Source organism: Denticeps clupeoides, chromosome 6 (assembly GCF_900700375.1).
Source record: "Denticeps clupeoides chromosome 6, fDenClu1.1, whole genome shotgun sequence".
NCBI classification, from domain to species: Eukaryota; Metazoa; Chordata; class Actinopteri; order Clupeiformes; family Denticipitidae; genus Denticeps; species Denticeps clupeoides.
This window is the reverse complement of record NC_041712.1, coordinates 7,867,935-7,895,867: the sequence shown is the minus strand read 5'-3', so window position 1 is coordinate 7,895,867 and position 27,933 is coordinate 7,867,935. Positions and strand designations below refer to the sequence as shown.

Here is a 27,933-nt window from a genome sequence, read left to right as displayed (position 1 = left end):
CCCTCCCGACCCCAACCTCACCCCCGCTCCGGCTCCTTCAACCCTTCCTCCCATTTTCACACAGTTGCACTGGAAAGAAAAGTCAATACACACATCCTGCACGCTGCACACACACACACACACACACACAAACAATCAGACGCAGGGATCCTTCCCCCTCCGCTGCAATCCAAACAATACTAACTCCTGAAATCTTTCCACAGTAAGTCCACCGCTACTTATTTATAGCAACTGGCGTCCCTGAGGGCAGGAGTAATTGAAACCAAATGTGAACCGCAAGCGACGGGGTGGGGGGAACTGGGCCATTTAAAGCGCTGAAGCAGCTAGAAGGAGAGCGGTGAGCGAGGTGTGTGTGTGTGTGTTTACAGTATGTGGTGTTTGTCTGCAGGACGTCCCCTCCGCAGGCTAGGAATTAATTCTACTCGCTAGTCCGGTGTAATTCTGAAATAACTGAATCAGAGAGTGTGGAGGGATGGGCGGGGGGGTTTAAAAGTAAAGATTTCTCTAAAGCTACTCAAACAGAATGAAGAGAGCTTTCCTACTTTTTCAGGGCTTCCAGAAAGAAAAAGTTAAAAAGGAAAGATTGAAAACACGTTGTGGTCACTTATCTATTTTAAACATACGTTGCCCTTTGCACAAAGTAAAGAAAGAAAGTTTCTCAGCAACCGAAAAATAAAAACTTACCTCTCTCTCTCTCTCTCTCTGTCTCTCTCTCTCTGCCAGTCCTCCTATGAAAGCTTATGAACACAAGCTACTGTAAAGAATATGTCAGGGTGTGTCACCGGGTAAAAGTAGATGGAAGCCCTCCTAAAATCCACATGAGGCCTTCTTCTGACAGACACCAGGCTAACTATCCTTCTCTCTCTCTCTCTCTCTCTCTCTCTCGCCAGTCAGCTTTTCCAATAACAGCCCCCTACAGCCAAGTTCCCTGCCCGAGCCAGGAGGAATTTCCTGGATGCTCCGTGCCGTCCGTTATCCACGGCCGATTCAATCTAAGACGAGGCGAGCAGCGAGCAAGCAAATGGGATTCTGCGGCAGCCTGCGAAAGGGCTGAGATATGGCGGGTTGGTGGGCGGCCAAATATAGAGGCAGAGACACATGTGGCGAGAAGTTAAAGAGGCAGGGCTGGTGCTTCTCTTTAGACTTTTTTCCCACCCCTTTTTCCTGTGGCAAGGCGCCTGTGTGTGTGTGTGTGTGTGTGTGTTTGTGTGCCTGTGTGTGTATATGACATGCACGTGTATGTGTTGGAGAGAGAGCGAACAGGTCTCTAGAGAGGAAACACACACACACACACACCACTTAATATGCCACTGCCTGACGGTCCAGCGGAATGGGAAGCAGCTACAATGCATTTTCTACACAGCAGTTTCTTTTTATCCGCGCGGCATGCGAGTTGCGGGAGCGCTGAAGAATGGTAATCATTGTTGAGCGCCGCACAAGGCCAGCATTTCAACGGTGGCACAGGGCGGGGCGGCCAGCGGGCAGGAAAACACGTCTTCTCACCCGTGAAACGATAAAGGCATGGAAACCGGTTCTTAAAAAAACAAGGAACGGGTGAAACTAGATTACATACGCGGTGGAATCAGTGCGAAAAGTAATCGAAGCAATTTATGTGTCACATGTGTCACGCTTTCTCTTCGGTGTCCTTCACCTTTTGCCGGTCAGGAAACAACGTGCGCGGGCTGCTGCTGTTTGGCACCTTGTTACGGTTCTTGAAAACTGCCCAATTAGAGTGAGAATTTTGTGGCAGGGCTTCCAGTCAGGCCAGCAGTACTCTGCAGGCCAGGCAGAAAAAAACGTGAGGGGTATAGCGCTGAATAAACAGGGCTGATTTATTCCCAAAATGTGTGTATGGCTCTTGCTAGTCTGACAGGTAGATCTGCCGTGGAAATGCTTCAAACTGGCTGTTACAGACCAAAAACGAATAAATAAAACCTGATCTGTGTCGCTTTGTTGTCAATACCGGTGCCAATTAGTGTGGCGTGGGCATACCAGACAACCAGACAGCTGACCAGCATGGGAACATCCATGTTCTCCTCATCCAAGTTCTACACTGAATACTTTTCTGACTGGATATGTGGTTTGCCACGAGTGACTGGATGCCACCAGTCTCAGATATGCCACCCACTGGGCCAACAGTGGCACAATATAGCAGCACGGTTAAGGATCAGATGGTTGCCGGTTCGAATCCCGATCTGCCAAGGTGCCACTGAGTAAAGCACTGTCCTCACACTGCTCCCTGGGCGCCTGTCATGGCCGCCCACTGCTCACCAAGGGTGAGGGTTAAAAGCAGAGGACACATTTTTTTGTGTCACCGTGTGCTGTGCTGCAGTGTTTCACAATGACAATCACTTCACTTTCACCACTACAAATTCAATACAGTAATGGCTATTTATGATAACGGTGATCTTGAGATCAAATCGTGTGATTGACATCATTTTCATAAGCCCTCATGTGGATGTTAGAAGACACCACTACCTTCAGAAATGTTTCTTCATATACAATTACTTCAACTTGATCTGAAGTGACACCCCCTCTAGGTGAAAATAAACTATGGATGAAAAATGCACCACAAATGGGTTTCTAAATGTAATTTCTGTATCTTTAAGTTTTATAGAAGAGTAAGTGACCCAAAAGTCACTTGTTCATTCTTGACATGGCATCACTTTGTGCAGCTAATTAATGCATTACTGTGTCCTAAAATGCATTTAGCAGTAGTGTAGGTGTTCTGATTGATTTGAGTGTAATTAACTACATCAGACACTTTGGTGAAAATGTCCAGTTGTCTTTAATAATTGCCTTTAGTAGATTACTGCTTTTGTTACATGCTGATATAGAAGAATATAGCACATTCTTTCTCATTCACCAAACACATATTGAATGAATGTAAATTAAATGTAATTGAGTTTGCCTGAAACTGTAAACAGAAATATTGTATGACTATGTGAAAGCCTAGTAAGAGCTCTTTGTAGATTTAATTTAATACTACAATACTTTCCAGTAGGTCTGTTGTATTTGTAGACCAACATGAACAAGCTATTAAACACGAATATTAATTCAATAAGAGTTGAGAGCTAGTTTGTATCTCAATTTTATGCAAGTGCAAGCTATCTTCAGGAACAAATAGGGTGAAACAAGGTCCCATCTCCTCCCTTTCACTATGTCTTCTGTGCTCATAATACACCTTGTTCATGTGAACAGCAGCAGACATGACAATAACAATCTGTACTTGGATGGTGGGAAATTCCAGGTCCATGGCTTATGTGTTAATAAAGACCCCCCACTTTATCTCTGAGCTGTGATATACCCCTCACAAACTGTCAGGACTGTCACCAGGTGGCCAAACAGACAACACATGGCCTGAAGTGCCAAGACCGGAGGGTCTTCTGGTGAATGACCACTGTATTCCTGCATTCTTCCTGGGTTCCTGCTGAACACAGCAAAAAATCACAGGACAATCTGATTGGTCTGTGGCAACCTTTTGGGACTATACAGAAGGACCAGAATAAAGGAGATTCCCCCTGCTTCTCTGTGGTTCAAGGCTTCCTCTATGGAGTTTGCTTCTTGCTCTTTCTGTATCTTTTCTTCTTTTGTCTAAATTGGGTTTTTCTGTCACATTGGTACCATTTTAAATACAATATTTCCATGCAACTGCAATAAGAATCTACCTGTATTAACAAGTTATGTAGCTTGAATAGTTATAATAGGTGTTGGAATACATTGCTAATAATTGATGGAGTGAGATTAACAAGGTCAACACAATCTCTCATGTCCACCCTCCGCTGCTGAGTTGGATCCCATTTTGGGCCAACAGGCAGGCTTTTTACATACTGTAGTCTGGTCTGCATTGTGATTGGCCAACTGGTGAAGCTGATAATTGTGAATTCTCTCTAAGCACCATGAAAATATCTTATTTTCCCATCAGCAATTTGAAAGGTGAAATTCTTCTCTGGTTTCTGTGACCCTTTACAGTGTTCAGTGTGTTTCCACAATTTCTTGACCCTTAAATAAAATATGCATTAAAGCATAATTACTCTATAAATGTCAACCTTAGAGGGTGGCTTCTAAAACGGCAAGGTTTAAATCTGCAAGGGAACCATTGAACCTGAAAGAGAAAAAAAACACTCAATAGAGGTCACTGGGACCACCAAGAGCAGCCTGGCTCAAATAAAACCAAATAATATGAGTAGTAATAATTATATACTTTATGTCAAAAATGATTGATGACATATCTGTATGAGGAAAAAGCGCGTTATTTATGACCATCTACCCTTCTACATTCTCCCCTTCTCCACTGGACAGTGGACACTGTGCGCGTAATTTATGGCCTTCTCCCTTTCTGCCTTCTCCATCGGACCCTGCGCGTAATTTATGACCTCCTTCCATCCTTCCCCCTTCGGACATCTGTTATGCAAGACAAAGCATGCTCCCGCGATGTCCATTCTTACATAAACACTTAGACAGGCTTTTAAAAAAAAACAGATGTCTTATCACTTGTTTACAAACTGGCTGTTGTGGGAGAGGTCATAAACCAGTATACCTCTACTTTTAAAACAGAAACCTTATTTTTAAGTGTATGGTTTTACTCAACTACTGTTTCAGTGTTTAACACGTTTAAACACAATACTTACACAAACTTATTTTAAAAATACAAACGCATACGCTATTCATATACTGACTGAATATGGTAGAATCCCATTTTGTATGTAGGAAGCATCACAGCACCTTCTGGCCCCACTCTATTGCTCACTCCCTTGTGTCGCATTACAGATGTCATATACACTTAGACTAACTTTTTAAAACATGTTTCCTTATCACTTGTTTACAAGTTGTTTTCAGTCGTTTTTTTCCAAAAGATACATCACACAATGGTATGTAGGAGGCATCACATCACTGACACGCACACACACACACACACACACAGACTTTTTCTTTTTCTTGCTAAAATAAAACTAATAACACTGTTTTATGAACAAACCTTTCTCACAGAAACGTTAACAAACTATAATTTCTATTTAATTGAACCACACACAGACTTCTGTTTATCAAACTGATTTATTTATGAACATGAAAAAACTTCTCAAATCCTACTTTAAAACCACTATTCTTTTTAATCATGTTTTTTTTTTTTTTTTTTTTTTTTTTTTTTTTTTTTTTTTTCCACTTTGGATTATGTAATGATAATATTGAAAAATATACCTACACACTTCTAACCACTTTTTGTAGTTGTTGTAGTTCACATCAGACATATATATATTTTAGACACGATTTTTAATTTTATTATCAAGTAACTTTTCTCAAAATTTCTAAATAAATTTCTTATGTTAACAATTTCATATTTTCTAAAATCGTATCAAGGGGTCTGATTTTTAGAGAGGGGGGTTGCGACTTTTAGGGCTATAATATCAAGAATTTAAAGTTTCAGTTATTTTTTTCTACAGTATATTTGTATTTTTTTAAACCTTCTGATGCTGAAGGGCTTCACTGTTCATAGATTTACTATTTGTATGGTTGACACACAACACACACACACACACACACACACATACAGAAAACAGACTTTTTCTTTTCCTTGCTAAAATAAAAACTAATCGTCACGCTGTTTATGAACAAGCCAGAGGTATTTCATTTATGGTTTTCAGATGATATGACACACAAAACGTTAATAAACTATAATTTTATTTAGTTGAACCATACACAGGCTTTTGTTTATCAAACTGATATATTTATGATCATGAACATTTTTTTTTCAAGATTCTTTTCAGAAAATAAAATCCTACATTATTAACAATGTTAATTTCCTCTGAAACTATCCCAGCTTGTGACCGCTCCTCATTGGCAGTAACAAGGTCTTCACCACCCAGCAGATAACCAACTACTATTTAGTGCTCGCTTGAAACTGATGTTTGCAAAAATGACCATTGTTGGTGGTTTACGACCCCTCACATCAATGACACAGACCCACAGTTCACACACCCTTAGACTATCTTTTAAAACAGAAACCTTGTTTTTCACTCAAGGTTTTAACTCAACCATCAGTCATTTTCCAAAAGATACATCACATAATGGTATGTAGGAAGCATCACACCATTGACACAGGACATAACCTGTACACACACACACACATACACAAACAGACTTTTTCTTTTCCTTGCTAAAATAAAACTAATCATAATGCTGATTTATGAACATGCCTGAGGTATTTCATCTATGGTTTTCAGATGATATGACACACAAAACGTTAATAAACTATAATTTTTATTTAGTTGAACCATACACAGGCTTTTGTTTATCAAACTGATATATTTATGATCATGAACATTTTTTTTTTTCAAGATTCTTTTCAGAAAATAAAATCCTACATTATTAACAATGTTAATTTCCTCTGAAACTATCCCAGCTTGTGACCGCTCCTCATTGGCAGTAACAAGGTCTTCACCACCCAGCAGATAACCAACTACTATTTAGTGCTCGCTTGAAACTGATGTTTGCAAAAATGACCATTGTTGGTGGTTTACGACCCCTCACATCAATGACACAGACCCACAGTTCACACACCCTTAGACTATCTTTTAAAACAGAAACCTTGTTTTTCATTCAAGGTTTTAACTCAACCATCAGTCATTTTCCAAAAGATACATCACATAATGGTATGTAGGAAGCATCACACCATTGACACAGGACATAACCTGTACACACACACACACACACATACACAAACAGACTTTTTCTTTTCCTTGCTAAAATAAAACTAATCATAATGCTGATTTATGAACAAGCCTGAGGTATTTCATCTATGGTTTTCAGATGATATGACACACAAAACGTTAATAAACTATAATTTTTCTTTAGTTGAACCATACACTGATTGATAATGAATAAACAAACAATGAATTACATAATGTTTTTAACACCTTCTGTTTTTCTACGAAAAGGTTTTAAGGTGCAGTAGGACTTTTATCAAACTGATATATTTATGAACATGAAAATGTTGTATTTTTTTTTCAAGATTCTTTTCAGAAATATAATCCTACATTTATTAACAATGTTAATTTCCTCTGAAACTATCCCAGCTTGTGACCGCTCCTCATTTGCAGTAACAAGGTCATCACCACCCAGCAGATAACCAACTACTATTTAGTGCTTGCTTGAAACTGATGTTTGCAAAAATGACCATTGTTGATGGTTTACGACCCCTCACATCAATGACACAGACCCACAGTTCACACACCCTTAGACTATCTTTTAAAACAGAAACCATGTTTTTCACTCAAGGTTTTACTCAACCTATTGTTTCAGTGTTAAACACATACTAAACACAATACTAATTTTAATACAACGCAAACACTGTTCATATACTTACTGAATATGTTATCCCATCAGTCATTTTCCAAAAGATACATCAGATAATGGTATGTAGGAAGCATCACACCATTGACACAGGACATAACCTGTTCACACACACACACACAAACAGACTTTTTCTTTTCCTTGCTAAAATAAAACTAATCATAATGCTGATTTATGAACAAACCTTTCTCCAAAGGTGTCTCATCTATGGTTTTCAGATGATATGCCACACAAAAACTAATTGTAACACTGTTTTATGAACAAACCGTTCTCCAAAGGTGTCTCATCTTTGGTTTGCCGCACAAAAACGTTAACAAACTATAATTTCTATTTAACGAACCTCACACAGACTTCTGTTTATCAAACTGATATATTTATGAACATGAAAAAACTTTTCAACATTCTTTTTAATCATGTTTTTCCACTATGGATTATGTAATGATAATATTGAAAAATATACCTACACACTTTCTAACCACTTTTTAATATAGTTCACATCAGACATATATATATTTTAGACATGATTTTTCATATTATTATCAAGTAACTTCAAATAAATTTCTCATGTTAACAATTTCATATTTTCTGAAATCGTATCAAGGGGTGTGATTTTTAGGGAGGGGGCTTGCAACTTTAGGGCTATAATAACAAAGAATTTAAAGTTTCATTTATTTGTATATTTTTTTCTACAGTATATTTGTATTTTTTTTTATCCTTCTGATGCTGAAGTGCTTCATTGTTTGTAGATTTTCTATCTGTATGATTGATTCTCGCTGGTCATATTATTAGGTAGACCTCGTTAGTACTCGGGTGGACCACCTTATGCCTTTAGAACCACCTTATTCTTCATGGCATAGCCTCAAAAAAGGGGTGGAAATATTCCTCAGATATATTGGTCCATAGAGACATGATAGCATCATGTAGCTGCGGCAGATTTGTCTGCTGGCTGTCTATGATATCCAAAGCCAATATCCGAAGGTGTTCTGTTTGGATCGAGACCTGGTGAATGTAGAGTATAGCGAACTCAATGTCCTGTTCAAGTAACTAGTCTGAGATGGTTTGAGCTTTGTGACTTGGTGTATTATGCTGTATTTAAGTAGCCATCAAAAAAGGGGATACACTGTGGTAATAAGGGGATGGACATGTCAGCAGCAATACTAATTTATGTGTACATCTATGGTATTTATCAGACAGCCTTATCCAGAGTGACTTACAATCGGTAGTTACATGGACAGTCCCCCTGAGAGACCAACACCAGCATGAACCACTAGATCCAGGGTCGGATGCATCCATGCTTACATGTTGATTACACCACATTTTGACCCTACCAGCTGAATGTTAAATTGTTTTGATAATTCTCCAATCTTCAGTTTTCTAGTTAATAATGTAGAATAAAAAAAATAATAATAATAAAATAAAAAATTTAAATATACTTTTTGGCATTTACTGTCAGTGTTACTCTTCCACAAATAACTTAAAAATACTAAAGATCCTTCAATACAAATCAGATATTTTAAACTTGATGTGACAATGACAAAATGCACTTTAAACCTTGCCACCACATATCTTTTTAAACACAACACAATATATGTTTTAATGCAACCCAGCAACATTACTTCATGGCCATTTACAAGAACCCTCTAAGGTGTCAGTGCTGAACTGTTTGGTTGAAAAACTTAAATCCCCCCCAAAAATCCAATAATTGGCTAACAATTGGCATAAACATATGAGGTGCTGCTTTTCTAATGCTTGCAAAAACAAAAAAAAACAAACAAACAAAAAAAAAAACACTAAGTTTACTAAATAATGAGGTTACAAGTCTTATCAGTGAACAATACCGAGATAATTATTATAAAAATTATTATAAAAATTCCTCGCACTCATACTGTACTTGGAGAAAATGGAATGTTTTGTGGTAACGTTTGGCACTGTTACGCGCTATATTACGCACACTTGTGCTTGCTCTGGAACGGGCAGATGGTCGTCCTGGTGGCAGCGCAGATCAGACAGCCGTGTATACATTTATTTTAACAAAGTAACTGTATTCTGATTATCTCTCATTTAAACGGTACATGCATTCCGTCACTCCCCGACACTGTCCTCATACATTGGTTGTTCTGACATTTTGAGTCTGCCCTTTATCCTGTGACATCAACAAGGCTTTTTGTCTACACAACTGTTGCTAACCGGATCTTTTCTCTTTTTCAGACCTGGTAAACCCTACATATGGTTGTGCATGACAGTAGATCACCAGTTTCGAAAACTGCAATCGTGTCTCGTCCAGAACCACTTAAATATTCTTTTACCCCCATTCTAATGACTGGTTTGGAGTTCAGAAAATTGTTTTCACCACGTCTAGATGAGCTGTTTGTGTTAACCTACATGTAAAAGGAAAGGCCAGGCTGTATTTGACAGCACTGTTTAACCCCACTTAAAACCAATTTAAACGAGTACAAATTGTATTATACTGAATACATAAAAACTATATGCAATCACAATAATAAACATAACCAGTAAAAAATCCATAACCTGATTGAAAGTGAAGGGAATTGATTTGTGGTTATGGGTCAGAAACTACATAAAACAGTGAAAAAAGGGGATTCTTCAGTCTGCTTAATGCTGATAAAATAACCGTAATCAAATACTTTTATCCAAAACTAATTCCTACAATGCAAAAAACATTCAGCAAAATATAAACTCGTAAATAAATGTATTTACCAATCCACAATATCACCACAATGTATAATATTAAAAGGAGAAATAAGTCAAACAAAATGCACTTCTAAGTCCTTGCCAGACAGAGGTCTCTCATCTGAAAAAGAATAGGTGGACGACCCTAAAATGAATGAAATAATATCTAAATGCTGTTAACAGCCATTGAAAATTATTAAATCAGATGCCTCTTTCAGTCCAGCACAGATAGAAAGCTCTGATAAGGTTGTGGATAAGCCATTCACACGATAAAAGAGGACTTTACATCATGATTTGATGTTTACTATGTGCTATTCAGGGTATTCAAGGAGAATTGAAGTCAGCGTCAGCACACATAACAGAGGATGGAGAGAGATCTAAATAAATTATATATACATACAGTGGAGGAAATAATTATTTGACCCCTCGCTGATTTTGTAAGTTTGTCCAATGACAAAGAAATGAAAAGTCTCAGAACAGTATCATTTTAATGGTAGGTTTATTTTAACAGTGACAGATAGCACATCAAAAGGAAAAAAGACTTAATACTTAGTGGCAAAACCCTTGTTTGCAAGCACAGAGGTCAAACGTTTCTTGTAGTTGATGACCAAGTTTGCACACAGTTTAGGAGGAATTTTGGTCCACTCCTCTTTGCAGATCATCTCTAAATCACTAGGTTTCGAGGCTGTCTCTGTGCAACTTTGAGCTTCAGCTCCCTCCATAGGTTTTCTATTGGATTAAAGTCAGGAGATTGACTAGGCCACTCCATGACCTTAATGTGCTTCTTTTTGAGTGACACCTTTGTTGCCTTTGCTGTATGTTTTGGGTCATTGTCGTGCTGGAACACCATCCATCCCCACTGTCAAGCATAGAGGTGGAAATATTTTGCTTTTGGGGAAAATGGACGGAGCCATGTATCGTAAAATCCTGAGCGACAACCTCCTTCCCCCCTGCGGGGAAATTGACAATGGGTCATGGATGGTGTGCTGACACTGACTTCAATTCTCCTTGAATACCCTGAATAGCACATAGTAAACATCAAATCATGATGTAAAGTCCTCTTTTATAGTCCTCTTTATGGCTTATCCACAACCTTATCAGAGCTTTCTATCTGTGCTGGACTGAAAGAGGCATCTGATTTAATAATTTTCAATGGCTGTTAACAGCATTTAGATATTATTTCATTCATTTTAGGGTCGTCCACCTATTCTTTTTCAGATGAGAGACCTCTGTCTGGCAAGGACTTAGAAGTGCATTTTGTTTGACTTATTTCTCCTTTTAATATTATACATTGTGGTGATATTGTGGATTGGTAAATACATTTATTTACGAGTTTATATTTTGCTGAATGTTTTTTGCATTGTAGGAATTAGTTTTGGATAAAAGTATTTGATTACGGTTATTTTATCAGCATTAAGCAGACTGAAGAATCCCCTTTTTTCACTGTTTTATGTAGTTTCTGACCCATAACCACAAATCAATTCCCTTCACTTTCAATCAGGTTATGGATTTTTTACTGGTTATGTTTATTATTGTGATTGCATATAGTTTTTATGTATTCAGTATAATACAATTTGTACTCGTTTAAATTGGTTTTAAGTGGGGTTAAACAGTGCTGTCAAATACAGCCTGGCCTTTCCTTTTACATGTAGGTTAACACAAACAGCTCATCTAGACGTGGTGAAAACAATTTTCTGAACTCCAAACCAGTCATTAGAATGGGGGTAAAAGAATATTTAAGTGGTTCTGGACGAGACACGATTGCAGTTTTCGAAACTGGTGATCTACTGTCATGCACAACCATATGTAGGGTTTACCAGGTCTGAAAAAGAGAAAAGATCCGGTTAGCAACAGTTGTGTAGACAAAAAGCCTTGTTGATGTCACAGGATAAAGGGCAGACTCAAAATGTCAGAACAACCAATGTATGAGGACAGTGTCGGGGAGTGACGGAATGCATGTACCGTTTAAATGAGAGATAATCAGAATACAGTTACTTTGTTAAAATAAATGTATACACGGCTGTCTGATCTGCGCTGCCACCAGGACGACCATCTGCCCGTTCCAGAGCAAGCACAAGTGTGCGTAATATAGCGCGTAACAGTGCCAAACGTTACCACAAAACATTCCATTTTCTCCAAGTACAGTATGAGTGCGAGGAATTTTTATAATAATTTTTATAATAATTATCTCGGTATTGTTCACTGATAAGACTTGTAACCTCATTATTTAGTAAACTTAGTGTTTTTTTTTTTGTTTGTTTGTTTTTTTTTGTTTTTGCAAGCATTAGAAAAGCAGCACCTCATATGTTTATGCCAATTGTTAGCCAATTATTGGATTTTTGGGGGGGGATTTAAGTTTTTCAACCAAACAGTTCAGCACTGACACCTTAGAGGGTTCTTGTAAATGGCCATGAAGTAATGTTGCTGGGTTGCATTAAAACATATATTGTGTTGTGTTTAAAAAGATATGTGGTGGCAAGGTTTAAAGTGCATTTTGTCATTGTCACATCAAGTTTAAAATATCTGATTTGTATTGAAGGATCTTTAGTATTTTTAAGTTATTTGTGGAAGAGTAACACTGACAGTAAATGCCAAAAAGTATATTTAAATTTTTTATTTTATTATTATTATTTTTTTTATTCTACATTATTAACTAGAAAACTGAAGATTGGAGAATTATCAAAACAATTTAACATTCAGCTGGTAGGGTCAAAATGTGGTGTAATCAACATGTAAGCATGGATGCATCCGACCCTGGATCTAGTGGTTCATGCTGGTGTTGGTCTCTCAGGGGGACTGTCCATGTAACTACCGATTGTAAGTCACTCTGGATAAGGCTGTCTGATAAATACCATAGATGTACACATAAATTAGTATTGCTGCTGACATGTCCATCCCCTTATTACCACAGTGTATCCCCTTTTTTGATGGCTACTTAAATACAGCATAATACACCAAGTCACAAAGCTCAAACCATCTCAGACTAGTTACTTGAACAGGACATTGAGTTCGCTATACTCTACATTCACCAGGTCTCGATCCAAACAGAACACCTTCGGATATTGGCTTTGGATATCATAGACAGCCAGCAGACAAATCTGCCGCAGCTACATGATGCTATCATGTCTCTATGGACCAATATATCTGAGGAATATTTCCACCCCTTTTTTGAGGCTATGCCATGAAGAATAAGGTGGTTCTAAAGGCATAAGGTGGTCCACCCGAGTACTAACGAGGTCTACCTAATAATATGACCAGCGAGAATCAATCATACAGATAGAAAATCTACAAACAATGAAGCACTTCAGCATCAGAAGGATAAAAAAAAATACAAATATACTGTAGAAAAAAATATACAAATAAATGAAACTTTAAATTCTTTGTTATTATAGCCCTAAAGTTGCAAGCCCCCTCCCTAAAAATCACACCCCTTGATACGATTTCAGAAAATATGAAATTGTTAACATGAGAAATTTATTTGAAGTTACTTGATAATAATATGAAAAATCATGTCTAAAATATATATATGTCTGATGTGAACTATATTAAAAAGTGGTTAGAAAGTGTGTAGGTATATTTTTCAATATTATCATTACATAATCCATAGTGGAAAAACATGATTAAAAAGAATGTTGAAAAGTTTTTTCATGTTCATAAATATATCAGTTTGATAAACAGAAGTCTGTGTGAGGTTCGTTAAATAGAAATTATAGTTTGTTAACGTTTTTGTGCGGCAAACCAAAGATGAGACACCTTTGGAGAACGGTTTGTTCATAAAACAGTGTTACAATTAGTTTTTGTGTGGCATATCATCTGAAAACCATAGATGAGACACCTTTGGAGAAAGGTTTGTTCATAAATCAGCATTATGATTAGTTTTATTTTAGCAAGGAAAAGAAAAAGTCTGTTTGTGTGTGTGTGTGTGAACAGGTTATGTCCTGTGTCAATGGTGTGATGCTTCCTACATACCATTATCTGATGTATCTTTTGGAAAATGACTGATGGGATAACATATTCAGTAAGTATATGAACAGTGTTTGCGTTGTATTAAAATTAGTATTGTGTTTAGTATGTGTTTAACACTGAAACAATAGGTTGAGTAAAACCTTGAGTGAAAAACATGGTTTCTGTTTTAAAAGATAGTCTAAGGGTGTGTGAACTGTGGGTCTGTGTCATTGATGTGAGGGGTCGTAAACCATCAACAATGGTCATTTTTGCAAACATCAGTTTCAAGCAAGCACTAAATAGTAGTTGGTTATCTGCTGGGTGGTGAAGACCTTGTTACTGCAAATGAGGAGCGGTCACAAGCTGGGATAGTTTCAGAGGAAATTAACATTGTTAATAAATGTAGGATTATATTTCTGAAAAGAATCTTGAAAAAAAAATACAACATTTTCATGTTCATAAATATATCAGTTTGATAAAAGTCCTACTGCACCTTAAAACCTTTTCGTAGAAAAACAGAAGGTGTTAAAAACATTATGTAATTCATTGTTTGTTTATTCATTATCAATCAGTGTATGGTTCAACTAAAGAAAAATTATAGTTTATTAACGTTTTGTGTGTCATATCATCTGAAAACCATAGATGAAATACCTCAGGCTTGTTCATAAATCAGCATTATGATTAGTTTTATTTTAGCAAGGAAAAGAAAAAGTCTGTTTGTGTATGTGTGTGTGTGTGTGTGTACAGGTTATGTCCTGTGTCAATGGTGTGATGCTTCCTACATACCATTATGTGATGTATCTTTTGGAAAATGACTGATGGTTGAGTTAAAACCTTGAATGAAAAACAAGGTTTCTGTTTTAAAAGATAGTCTAAGGGTGTGTGAACTGTGGGTCTGTGTCATTGATGTGAGGGGTCGTAAACCACCAACAATGGTCATTTTTGCAAACATCAGTTTCAAGCGAGCACTAAATAGTAGTTGGTTATCTGCTGGGTGGTGAAGACCTTGTTACTGCCAATGAGGAGCGGTCACAAGCTGGGATAGTTTCAGAGGAAATTAACATTGTTAATAATGTAGGATTTTATTTTCTGAAAAGAATCTTGAAAAAAAAAAAATGTTCATGATCATAAATATATCAGTTTGATAAACAAAAGCCTGTGTATGGTTCAACTAAATAAAAATTATAGTTTATTAACGTTTTGTGTGTCATATCATCTGAAAACCATAGATGAAATACCTCAGGCATGTTCATAAATCAGCATTATGATTAGTTTTATTTTAGCAAGGAAAAGAAAAAGTCTGTTTGTGTATGTGTGTGTGTGTGTACAGGTTATGTCCTGTGTCAATGGTGTGATGCTTCCTACATACCATTATGTGATGTATCTTTTGGAAAATGACTGATGGTTGAGTTAAAACCTTGAGTGAAAAACAAGGTTTCTGTTTTAAAAGATAGTCTAAGGGTGTGTGAACTGTGGGTCTGTGTCATTGATGTGAGGGGTCGTAAACCACCAACAATGGTCATTTTTGCAAACATCAGTTTCAAGCGAGCACTAAATAGTAGTTGGTTATCTGCTGGGTGGTGAAGACCTTGTTACTGCCAATGAGGAGCGGTCACAAGCTGGGATAGTTTCAGAGGAAATTAACATTGTTAATAATGTAGGATTTTATTTTCTGAAAAGAATCTTGAAAAAAAAATGTTCATGATCATAAATATATCAGTTTGATAAACAAAAGCCTGTGTATGGTTCAACTAAATAAAATTATAGTTTATTAACGTTTTGTGTGTCATATCATCTGAAAACCATAAATGAAATACCTCTGGCTTGTTCATAAACAGCGTGACGATTAGTTTTTATTTTAGCAAGGAAAAGAAAAAGTCTGTTTTCTGTATGTGTGTGTGTGTGTGTGTGTGTGTTGTGTGTCAACCATACAAATAGTAAATCTATGAACAGTGAAGCCCTTCAGCATCAGAAGGTTTAAAAAAATACAAATATACTGTAGAAAAAAATAACTGAAACTTTAAATTCTTGATATTATAGCCCTAAAAGTCGCAACCCCCCTCTCTAAAAATCAGACCCCTTGATACGATTTTAGAAAATATGAAATTGTTAACATAAGAAATTTATTTAGAAATTTTGAGAAAAGTTACTTGATAATAAAATTAAAAATCGTGTCTAAAATATATATATGTCTGATGTGAACTACAACAACTACAAAAAGTGGTTAGAAGTGTGTAGGTATATTTTTCAATATTATCATTACATAATCCAAAGTGGAAAAAAAAAAAAAAAAAAAAAAAAAAAAAAAAAAAAAAAAACATGATTAAAAAGAATAGTGGTTTTAAAGTAGGATTTGAGAAGTTTTTTCATGTTCATAAATAAATCAGTTTGATAAACAGAAGTCTGTGTGTGGTTCAATTAAATAGAAATTATAGTTTGTTAACGTTTCTGTGAGAAAGGTTTGTTCATAAAACAGTGTTATTAGTTTTATTTTAGCAAGAAAAAGAAAAAGTCTGTGTGTGTGTGTGTGTGTGTGCGTGTCAGTGATGTGATGCCTCCTACATACCATTGTGTGATGTATCTTTTGGAAAAAAACGACTGAAAACAACTTGTAAACAAGTGATAAGGAAACATGTTTTAAAAAGTTAGTCTAAGTGTATATGACATCTGTAATGCGACACAAGGGAGTGAGCAATAGAGTGGGGCCAGAAGGTGCTGTGATGCTTCCTACATACAAAATGGGATTCTACCATATTCAGTCAGTATATGAATAGCGTATGCGTTTGTATTTTTAAAATAAGTTTGTGTAAGTATTGTGTTTAAACGTGTTAAACACTGAAACAGTAGTTGAGTAAAACCATACACTTAAAAATAAGGTTTCTGTTTTAAAAGTAGAGGTATACTGGTTTATGACCTCTCCCACAACAGCCAGTTTGTAAACAAGTGATAAGACATCTGTTTTTTTTTAAAAGCCTGTCTAAGTGTTTATGTAAGAATGGACATCGCGGGAGCATGCTTTGTCTTGCATAACAGATGTCCGAAGGGGGAAGGATGGAAGGAGGTCATAAATTACGCGCAGGGTCCGATGGAGAAGGCAGAAAGGGAGAAGGCCATAAATTACGCGCACAGTGTCCACTGTCCAGTGGAGAAGGGGAGAATGTAGAAGGGTAGATGGTCATAAATAACGCGCTTTTTCCTCATACAGATATGTCATCAATCATTTTTGACATAAAGTATATAATTATTACTACTAATATGTATTTATTTGGTAGATGCTGTTAACATTCTGCATCCATGACCACAAAACACTTACAGTGTGTAACCACGGGTTAGATAAAAAGGACATTTCAAACGTTTTTTCAAACAAGAAGGTTACATAAAGTGGAGGCTGTTTGACAAATATAGGAGATCTGAGGGATAATAATTTATGTGTTCCTTTCCCAGAAAGCACCTATGCACCCATACAACCCAGAATTGCACCTCATGGATCATCAGGCTTTTAATGATCCAAATTAAGCCATAGTTAAAATGAACCCTTTGGGACCCGGACTGAAAACCGTTGCTTGGCTCAGTTTAACACTTACGTACTAAACCACAAATGTTGCCTATTGGCTAAATATGTTGCAAATCCAACACTGTGTTGTGCCACTTAACTTTAATTCAAACTAGAACTAATTCATTCAGTTCGTACAAATTAAAATGAATTATTCTCTGTCATAGTTCTCAGTTCCAAAAATGAAGTAGTTCATGCTCATTTATTAATGTAAATAAATGAACAGGCTGCTATTGTGTCTGGTAGATTCTACACTGTATCGCTAGCACCAGCATTCTGCCTCTGATGCACTCTTCTGCAGAACAAACTGAGCAAACACTACAGATCATGTACTGACACCAGCCCTCGCGCCATGTGGTGTGCCATAAAACTTGAGCAGCACTCAATCTACTAAGATTATTTGTGAAATTATTTGTTCAGTTAAGCATTCACAAGAACATGAACATGTTCAGTGAATGACACTGCATAAAATAAAATAATTTATACAAACATATATCAGACATTTACATTTATTGTGCAATAAAGTGACAGTAGTGAACAGAGGGATATGCTGAGGAACTTGAATAATTTTCTTTATCTATAATGCCTGACACAGTGTGAAATCTGGCATCACGAGGCAGGAGAATAATGCGGACCACTGATTGAGCATGAATAATCCTGAAGCGCGGTGTCCACGCATTAGTTCCAAACTTAACGCAAATTGTGACTAATTCTAAATTGATTGACTGCTAATTTCTATCTAGGATGCGAGCAGGCAGCTTCATTAGGAATGGTCCATTGATCCCTCAGCAGACCATCAAGTGATGCAAACCACTCGCTGCACCCATAAAACTGTGCTAAAAAAAGGTGGTGAGAGCATGGGAAATGGGCTGCAAACTGAAACGTGAAAAGGTAGTTATTAACCGCATCTACTACGTGAGGGCATTCACATCTGAGCAGAGGAGTCCACTCATGTGTTACTATGGTGTCTTCGCCTGCCGAAGTCTGGCAGATGCATCCCTTTAGATGCCAAGGTCTCAGCGATTCAAAAGGGAAGTGAAAATAAGTTGGACATTCAAAGGGGTAAATAGACGTGTGCATGTCTGTACGGTGTTAATGGTTTGTTGGCTGTCTATTCATTATGACCCCTTCTGAAATCTACTACAAAGGAGTAACACTAGCATTAGCATAGTGCCCGAGTGATCCATCATTTCGCACCTCCTCAGCTTTTGGGAAACATTATGCAGGAGCCGTTTTTCCATGAGAAAGAGCTGATTGTTTGTTTGGAGCAGAGAATGATGCAGATGACAGCTTTGGCACCAGCAGATGCAGCGGTGGGCACTGGACGGGCAAAGGACTCCCGTGAAAGGGCATGATAGAAGCGGATGAATAATGGCTTGTGATACAGGAAGTGAAGGCACAGTTAAATGTTTTTTGGCAACTGTAACTATAGTTTAACTGTTCAGTGAGTCAGAAATGAAAGGTGGGAAGCCTGATTGTTTTGCGGAGTATGAGGGATTACTACCAATCCTGTCTATAGAAATGATAAAGTGCTCTCACACGTTCCTCATACACACACACATCAGCTCTTTTCATATTTAAAATGGTACAAATAAAAAAAGCATGTAAATTAACTGTTACAGCTGATTATATTCTGCATTATTATATGAAAGCATCCATACATAGTGCTGTGAATAGAGTTTATGTTTATGTGGTGATGTTCACATGGTAAATTCAGTCGAATGGACCTGATTAAGTCACACACCTTTCTATATTGACAGTTACGTTTCTTCATTAATGGCATTTATCAAATGCCATTATCCATAGTGACTTACAATCAGCATATACTGAGACAGTCCCCATGAAGCAACTCAGGTTTAAGTGTCTTGGAGGACCACAAGGACACAGTGGTCTTCTGGTTCATAGACGTGTTTTACCCGCTTGGCCTCTACTGTCTTATATAGTCTCATAGTTGAAAGTGCATATCAGAGCACAAGTCACGCCATGAAGTCCAAGGAATTCCCTTTTGTCATCTGATGATACAGAATCGTATCAAGTCACAGATCTGGAGAAGAACAATTGCTGCAGAACTGAAGATGCCATTGAGCACAGAGGCCTCCATCATCCATTGATGTAAAAAGTTTTGAACCACCAGGACTCATCCTAGAGCTGGCCAACTAGAACGGCCTTAGTCTGTGAGGTGACCAAAAAGCCAATGGTTGCTCAGTGGAGAGAGGAGAACATTCCTAAAGCACAACCGTTTCTGCAACAATCCACCAATCAGGCATGTATGGTTGAGTAGCAAGATGAAAGCCACTCCTCAGTAAAAAGGCACATAACAACCTGCTTGGAGTTTGCCAAAAGGCACCTGAAAGACTCTCATACCATGAGAAATAAAAAACTGAACTCTCTGACCTGCCTGCCAAGCATCAGGATCGCACATCACCGGCCAAGACCATCCCTACAGGGGTAGCAGAATCATAATCTAGGGGATAGTTTTTCACAGGCTGGAACTTAGAGACAAATCATGGTCAGAAAAATGAATCCAGTAATGTACAGATTCCCAAGCTCTCTAGACCAGCAATCTTCCAACTGGATAACAACTCTTAGCACGCAGCCAAAATAACAAAGGGGTGGCTCCACAACAACTCTGTGAAAGAATGACTCCACGTCAACTCGATCTGATGTGGTGACCCATAACATGACCAGCTGAAGAAGGAGACCTAATGCAAGCTTCTGGTTAATATGGTTCATTTTATTGCATGTCTGCTGCTGTAGTCATGGAAACTAAATATTTAGTCAATTAATACAGTCAATCATTTATTCATTATTTTATGTACAGTAACATCACATGAATATTGCTGTATTCATGCAATGAAAATCATCCAAATTCAGTGCAGTGTGATGCATCAGTCTGCCCTCAGAACATCAAAATGAACAGCAAATTGTAGTGATCTTACCCACAAACAAACACACATACACACATTATCTTTACATCTGCCAGCCACAAGCATAGCAGGAGACATGCTGGGTCCCAGGAACATGATGTGTTTGAAAGGGCTTATTGATCTGTGAGCAAAGAGCATCTCTGGCAGCATATCGGCTTGGCAGAAAGCTCACATTGTGGCCTTCTGCGCATCCTACCTGCCACGAGCACAGGCTTTCAGTAGGTAATTGAAAAGCAGCTCGAATTAAACTGAAAAGGGCAGGATGTAAAACAGAGTGACCCCAGCACAGGACGAGAGCAGAGGAACTGAATGAGACTAATTACCAAACGACGGTTGAGGAGTGTGGGCCCTAATTTCAAGGCACAAGGCGCAACATCTTTAGTGTTAATTGCCAAGCATTACTGGGATATGTTAATGACATGCAGGCACTATGCAGTCAGCTATTACTGAGTCACAAGGCATATGAGCACAGACAGACTGTTGCAGCACTGGATGGCAACTAGAAATCCTAAGTTATATACATATGTCATAATAGAATTTAGCATCTATTTGTGATAAATATCATGATCATCTAATTGGAGGAATTCCAACTAGGTTTTAGTTGACATTGTCACGATGGCTGGACATGGCGAGGAAGAATGACGCATACGTACGAGACAGGGGTTTAATACATGGTAGACAGGACAAGGGGAACATCACCAAACAATGACCCAATGGCGAACAGACACGAACAGGGTAGCTTTATACAATTATACACAGGTGAAAACAATAAGGGAACATAATAACACAGGACCAGCATGAAACTCTGGTCCGAACTCCGGACCTGGAGTAGCCCCTGCCGGACCGCATCATGACAGACATATCATTCAATCACACCGTCATGCCATCAGCCCCCTCTAAGCTTTGAGCGGATAGCTCTGAACGTCAATGTCCTCCTTTAAGTCTGTCCAAATCTCTAGCCTGATGAGCGGGAATTGCTGTTCTATTTGACAAAGCTCTTGTTTTCATAAAAAAATAACACAATAAAAGGAACAGTGATGTAAGGCTGTTAAAATCCCATCATTTGGGGTCAATCAGAGTCTCTTCAGTTGATGGCAAGTGTGTAGTCAGGAAGACAGAATGCTGTAATTAATAAAAAGTAGATTCAACAATGTAATATGTTAAGGAAGTGAACACTTATGCGAGCAGCGTATTCTACTTTTTAAAAAATGTTCTCTAACAGGCATTTGAACAGGTGTGTATACACTTTTTTATATTAAATGTCCCTAATGTAGGGGATACATGGAGTTTGATTCCACTCAACAATAAACACACTTTTTTGAATAATGAACTCAAAAAGATAAGGGATGTCAGGTTCTTTCCAAAGCGTATATTAATTGTTTTATTTGACTAAACACGGGGCAGTGGTGGCCTAGCGGGTAAGAAAGCAGCCCTGTAAATCAGAAGGTCCCGATCCACTGAGGTGCCACTGAGCAAAGCACCATCCACACACCCTGCTCCCCAGCCTATCACGGCTGCCCACTGCTAACAAAAGTAGAGGACACATTTCGTTGTGTCACCGTGTGCTGTGCTGCAATGAATCACAATGACAATCACTTCACTTTCACTTCAGTTCACATACAATAATGTTGAAACTATGAGTAATTGAACAAGAGTCACTACTTTACTCATGCACATTTCAGCAAACTATTAAATACAGGAAAATATTATATCGATAACAAAGACCTCACAGTTGACCACACACACACAGACAAGCAAACACACACTTCAAATACATCACAGTAATTTACCAACTGTACAGGTGTACCCATTGCACTTTACCCATTTTTCCCGTTACTTTACCCATTGCACATGTGTAGATCTCAATTGTACATTTGTAGATATATACATATACATATTTATTTGTTTTCTGCTATTGACCTCTGTTTTTGCTGCTATTACTTCTGTTTCTATCCACTTTCTGCCGTAACAAATGCAATTTCCACTTGTGGGACTAATAAAGGTTGATATTATCTTATCTTATCTTATATTTAAAATATTTATGTGGCAACCCAAAATTAGAATGAAGGCACAGATCACTCAAAAGTGATAGAATTGTATAGAATAAATCAAGCTACATGTAGGATGAGGCAGTGAATGTTCATTGTAGAACTGGATTCCAGCAGCTGAGAGCATTTTTTTTTACTACCTCTGGTCCATTGGACAGATTGGACATACAGTACAATACAATAATCATGGTCGTATCATAGAATCAAAGCTTGATTGTTCTGCAAGAAAGACGGAAGTCGCTTTTAACTGAGATGTCCCTCGAAAAGAGAGAATTACGCCGCCTCAGAGGGTTCTAAAATTCCCCCAAATGTAATTTGCCACCGGAGACTCTAATCAGTACCAGCAGGAAATTGATTTGTTTATTGTGCTGAGGAAAAAAAACTGACTGTCTGGTAGTTTGGAATGGAAAAGATGGCTTCTCTTATGTCCAAAAGTCAACTCTCACAACTGAACGTGGAAAAGATGTGATCGGTCAGCCACCTGGAAGAAATACTGCTATGGTGGAGGTCAAGAAGTAGAGATAACTGGCCACAAAAATCTTTCACGCTGACACAGGAAAAAAATCTGATTAATTCCTGCTACTCTTTCACAGAAAAGAAAATTGCATTGAACATAAACATACATTGATTGCATATATGCGGATTTTTAAGAAGGTGCAGCTACTTTCTCAAAAGTTCGCTGTTAGGTGGCCTTTTACTCTGCACTTTTAATCTGCCTCTGAAACTTTTATATTTTGCTTGCTGACAGTGTGGACTAATCTTGTGGAAGAAAATGATGAAGTTAAAAAGAAGACTAAGAAGACTGCAAAAGGTTTTTTCTAATAATCTAATAAGCTTTAAAATTGACTGACTTGCATTAGTGAACACAGCATTCCATTGGAACTGAAGACTAATTGTTGCTGATAATGAGCCCTTCACATGTATGCAGATATTCCATTCGTTAACAGCCATTTCCAGCTTCCAAAGCCATTTAAAACATTAACAAGGATTAACAAGGATTAACATTTATTTAATTGGACATTATTTTGTACCAGAAAAGAGGATATTTTTAAATGACACTAAACTTTTGAACAGTTGTGTTCGTGATAACCGTAATCTAAAGAGGAGCCTTTGGGAATAAATCTGTAAATCCACACAATATAACAGTTTCACAAGTGATTGAATTAATGCTTTACCTAATTTAGCAGTGAGCATTCATATTGTGCATAATCAAAAGTATCGCCATAAATATAAATAATATCCCTGGGTTTAACTTAAGCACTGATTTACATAAATGCTGTTGTTAGGGGGATGCCCTGCTGCCTGGTGTAATAGCTGTGCATAATGTGTTGTTATGATGCCACATTATGAATGTGGAATGTGGACTCAGCAGAAACATATTTATAGGAGGAAGGAGGAGGGCTAGCGTGCATCGAAACCCTAAATAATCAAAGAATAAGCAGTGTTTTGCCCCTCATACATAACAAAAATCCTTTTTTGCTATGCAATATTTTGGTTATTGCAGTGAGCAAATATGGAGATATTGTTTAGTTGAATTATGTAATGGACACAGCAGGCATAACCTCAGAGGCCTGCGAATTAACATCAATCTGAGGTAGATGTAGTTTACGGCTTGCCAGACCAACCATCTGTCTCAGCTGGTCCTACGTGGAGAGCGTGGCTGAAGTGAAGCAAGAACAATCTGAGAGACAGTGGGAGAATCCTAATGAGGGACCATTAGAGTCGTGAGCAGCGGCGATTTTCACATGCAGACCACGGTGCAGGGTGGCCTTCTGTAATGTTTCAGGCAGCGCGAGGCCTAGTCGTCTGGCACTGGTGAGAGGGGGAAGTCTTTCATCAATATAGGTGGGCCAGGCTTACAGCAGTTGAAGGTGATGCCTTGATTATGAAGCGTCCCTGGGAGCCACTTAAGAATCATTCCCATATCCATTAAAGGGGGAGGAATCAATACCCTCCAATGGCACTTGCACTGTTCTGATTAAAGCGGCTCCTGCTGCCTCACGGAAGACCTTGTTTGCTTGATAAGCCCTTGATGGAATACGGCTCAGCGTAAAAGTAAGCGCCCACACCAGTGAAGCCAGTGGCCTTTTATTTGATCTTCTTCTTGGAAGCTCCTCTCTCCCAGTGGAATAGAGGGTTAAGAGTGATCTTATTAAGAGGCCCAAGGTCGATTATAGCACAAACACAATCTTCTTGTGATTAGAATGACATGAAGTGCATATGCGTGGACATGAACACATGTGGCCTGCAGTGTTTCTAGAAGTGAAGATAACATCCTTGTCTGCTGAATCAGATATGCAACCACCGTGGACATAGTGGATAAAATCCCCTTGCTGTGTTTACATTAGTGCTTATCTTTCAAGTTATAGCTCTACAGACCCCTGGCACATGGTCAATACTACTTTTTTCTTTTGTTTAATCTAACAAAGGAGGAGACTGCCTGGCTGGGACCTCTGTCTACTCTTCTCCACTGACCATGGTCAAGGTTGAACCGTCAAGATGTCACTGAAACTCCTTGAGTAAGGGGCACCATAAAAATGTACAAATATAAGGGCCTATATTTATTTAAATCTACAGAATCAAATCATTAAAAATAACCATAATAAAAAGAAAACAATCAGTGAAATAACAGTAATCAATAATATTTGAATGAATTTAGTCATTTTCTTGTGAAATAAAAGCCCACAGGGTCTGTACAGACCGCTGTTAGTCAGGTCAGCTTTTAAGCTTTCACTGGCAAATGTTCGTTAAAACAGTACTGCAATATAGATAGTCCAACACTACAATACTTTCCAAAAGACATAATATCTGCATTTCTTGAATTAGTTTTTGTAGCTACATTCAAGCATTCACCAGTCACAACATTAAAACATTTTAAAGTAGATGGCAAATGGATCAGACTGATCATCTTGTTACAATGATAAGAACATTGTATTTACTGCAAGGACATAGAATTAGCTTGGACGGAGGGGACGTGTCGCAACCAATATCCAGGTGATTCTTGAATTGTCCCCTCCACAAAATAGATTAATGGATTGCTTCTGTCCCTAGCAATGTCAAAAAGAAATCTCCGCCCTTGACTCTATGCAATGACATAAAGTTCAAGGTGCTGAGTTCCAGATCTTCCTGATCTCATGCTGTCTGTTGGAAACGCTAAAAATACGGGCTCCCAAAAGCATGTTGAATGAGAGGGCCTGCCATTTTTGGTGATATGTGATCATTTCTGTCACAAAGAAAACAAATTTTCATGATGTTTTTATGAACAGAGAATGAGACGAGTTTGATGTCCTCATTTTTGATGATTTAAACATGTGTCAATCACATGAACAACCACCATTAAAGACTGTGTTTTTCTCTTGTCTTATTTTAGAATGTGGTTGACCTGACACAAGTGAACAAGCCCCAGGACCATCTGTTTGAAAATACCACACCGTACCAGCCTACTGTAACCTTTCCTTTGGAGTCACTCAGGGTTAAATGTAGGAAAGTGAATTGTATCCATCACTTTTGTGAATAGCTGAGTGGAAGGCACTCGTGAGACATCTTTGATGAAGATACTGTATCTCTCGGGAAACAACGGGAGACTAATCTTTCTCCATCAATATTCAGTGTCTGTCATCTCAAGTTAAAAATCCAAGTCTTCAGTCTGCTTTGAGACCTACATAGAAGCATCTGATGTTCACATATTAATTGTAAACTTCAGAAGGAATCAGTAAAGGGAAAAGGAGGAAGTACATAAACACAAGATTCATTTCATGCATATAGACCACATTTAGTTCTTGGTGCTCAAGTACAGCATAGCAATTATTAGCTTGCCCACAGTTCCATGTTCCACTCTGCTAACCTTAACTCTCTGAAGAAAAAAGTAGCAGATGAGCAATTGTTAGACTTTTTTTTAACTCAAGCAGGTCAACACCCTTTTGATGTTCTTGTCTAATGCCTGATATCAGTGGTCTGCCTCTTCATTATAAGTTCAATAAATACACGGGCAACCTACACCCTGCGATAATTATCTGTTCACACATTTCCCTCATGGGTCTTCAGTTTGGAATCTGGTTTGTCCTAGAACTGTGTGATTTATTACTCACCCGGGTGAATCATCCAGATCCATTAAATAACTCAGGAGTCACAAATCTGAGGTCTCCATTGAACCAAAATCTGACCATGCACCATGCCTAAACTGTAAAGTCTGTCACATAAATCCATCATTAAAATATCAATTACTACCATAAAACTAATAGGTGATGAAGAGGACAGGGGAGACATCTGGTATCATGTGAACATTTAACATAACAAAGACCCGACCAAGAACAGACATGAACAGGGCAGCTCTATACAATTAAACACGGGTGAAAACAATTAGGAAACATGTCCAGAGTAACCCCTTCCGGACCGGATCATGACACCACCACACTTAGAAATTAGGTATATCACACAAACCTACAATCCTACAAATTTCCTGTAAAGTTGAATCCTACTAGTCGACTCCTTGTGTCAATCAGGGCCAGAAATAGCCCTGCAGACGAATCTCAGTCGATAAGATCCCACATGAGTGGGATAGCGCCCCATGAACAACAGTAATAAGTGAATCCACCAGTCAAATATATGAGTGGAAAAAGCTCTATTAAAGCTCTAGTTTGTCCCCTCGACTTGAAAAAATAGTTTTCTGTGGCATCTGACAGGTGCTGCCACTTGACAATCTTGGCTACATCTGAGCAAAGTTCTTCCGCCTTGCTAAAACGAGTGTGCAGAGGGATTAAGGAGAAATGGGGGAAAAACTGAGAATAAATGGAGCCTACTGAAGCCCGAAGCCTCGAACAATTAATTAGAGCTTCATCCCTGGCCAGTTTTACAGTTTACCATAACGTCCGAAAGATCATGATGCTACCGTTAGAACGTTAAAAATGCCCCTGTGCAAGTAAAACACACTTTTTTTTCTGCTTTTGTAAGCATCCAGCATGAAACATGTGACACCATGGGGGGCTGCAGTGTGTCCTTTTATTTCTTCTGAGGTGAGGAGCCAAGGGTCCTGTTAGCACAGAGGAGGGACATTAGAACATAACAAAGGATCCGGAAGCTCACAAATGTGTGTTGTGGCCTCAGTCCCTTGCAGCAACCGGGCCTCAGTTCAGCTAAATAATTAATGTCAAATGAACCCCTTAGTCTCTGTTCGACCTTTATATGAAAAAAAAGAATCTCTTAAAATGCTCTGAAAATTGACATTGACAGTGAAAGGGTAGTTTGTGTGGCCTAGTTTCACTGTGACTGTTGCAATGCTGTGTTTTTTCATTTTTTTCAGTGTACAACATCCAAAACACTAATATTGGTACAGGGACTCAAGCAGTTTTGCATGTCCAGAATGTTATTATAGCAGAAACGTAATCAGAAGGTTGCCAGTTCAAATCCCGAGCTGCCAAGG

At 38.1% G+C, this 27,933-nt stretch overlaps 1 protein-coding gene and 1 long non-coding RNA gene across 4 annotated transcripts in view; one reads left to right on the top strand and one right to left on the bottom strand.

Annotated features, from left to right (window-relative positions):
- The window catches only part of sgcd (sarcoglycan, delta (dystrophin-associated glycoprotein)), a 142,025-nt gene that overhangs the window by 61,997 nt on the left and 52,095 nt on the right, over positions 1 to 27,933 (bottom strand). The window contains exon 1 of one of the 3 annotated variants that reach the window (XM_028984138.1): positions 685 to 1,065. The exons of 1 other annotated variant lie outside the window; for it this stretch is intronic. The gene's annotated coding sequence lies outside the window, so the exon portion shown is untranslated. Of the gene's footprint in view, positions 1 to 684; positions 1,066 to 27,933 lie in introns of those variants that run through there. One more of the 3 variants, XM_028984140.1, reaches the window with a different exon arrangement.
- LOC114792749 (uncharacterized) lies at positions 130 to 26,305 on the top strand. The gene is made up of 4 exons (XR_003750149.1): positions 130 to 202; positions 23,263 to 23,325; positions 24,944 to 25,033; positions 25,885 to 26,305. It is a non-coding gene; the product is annotated as an uncharacterized LOC114792749 (long non-coding RNA).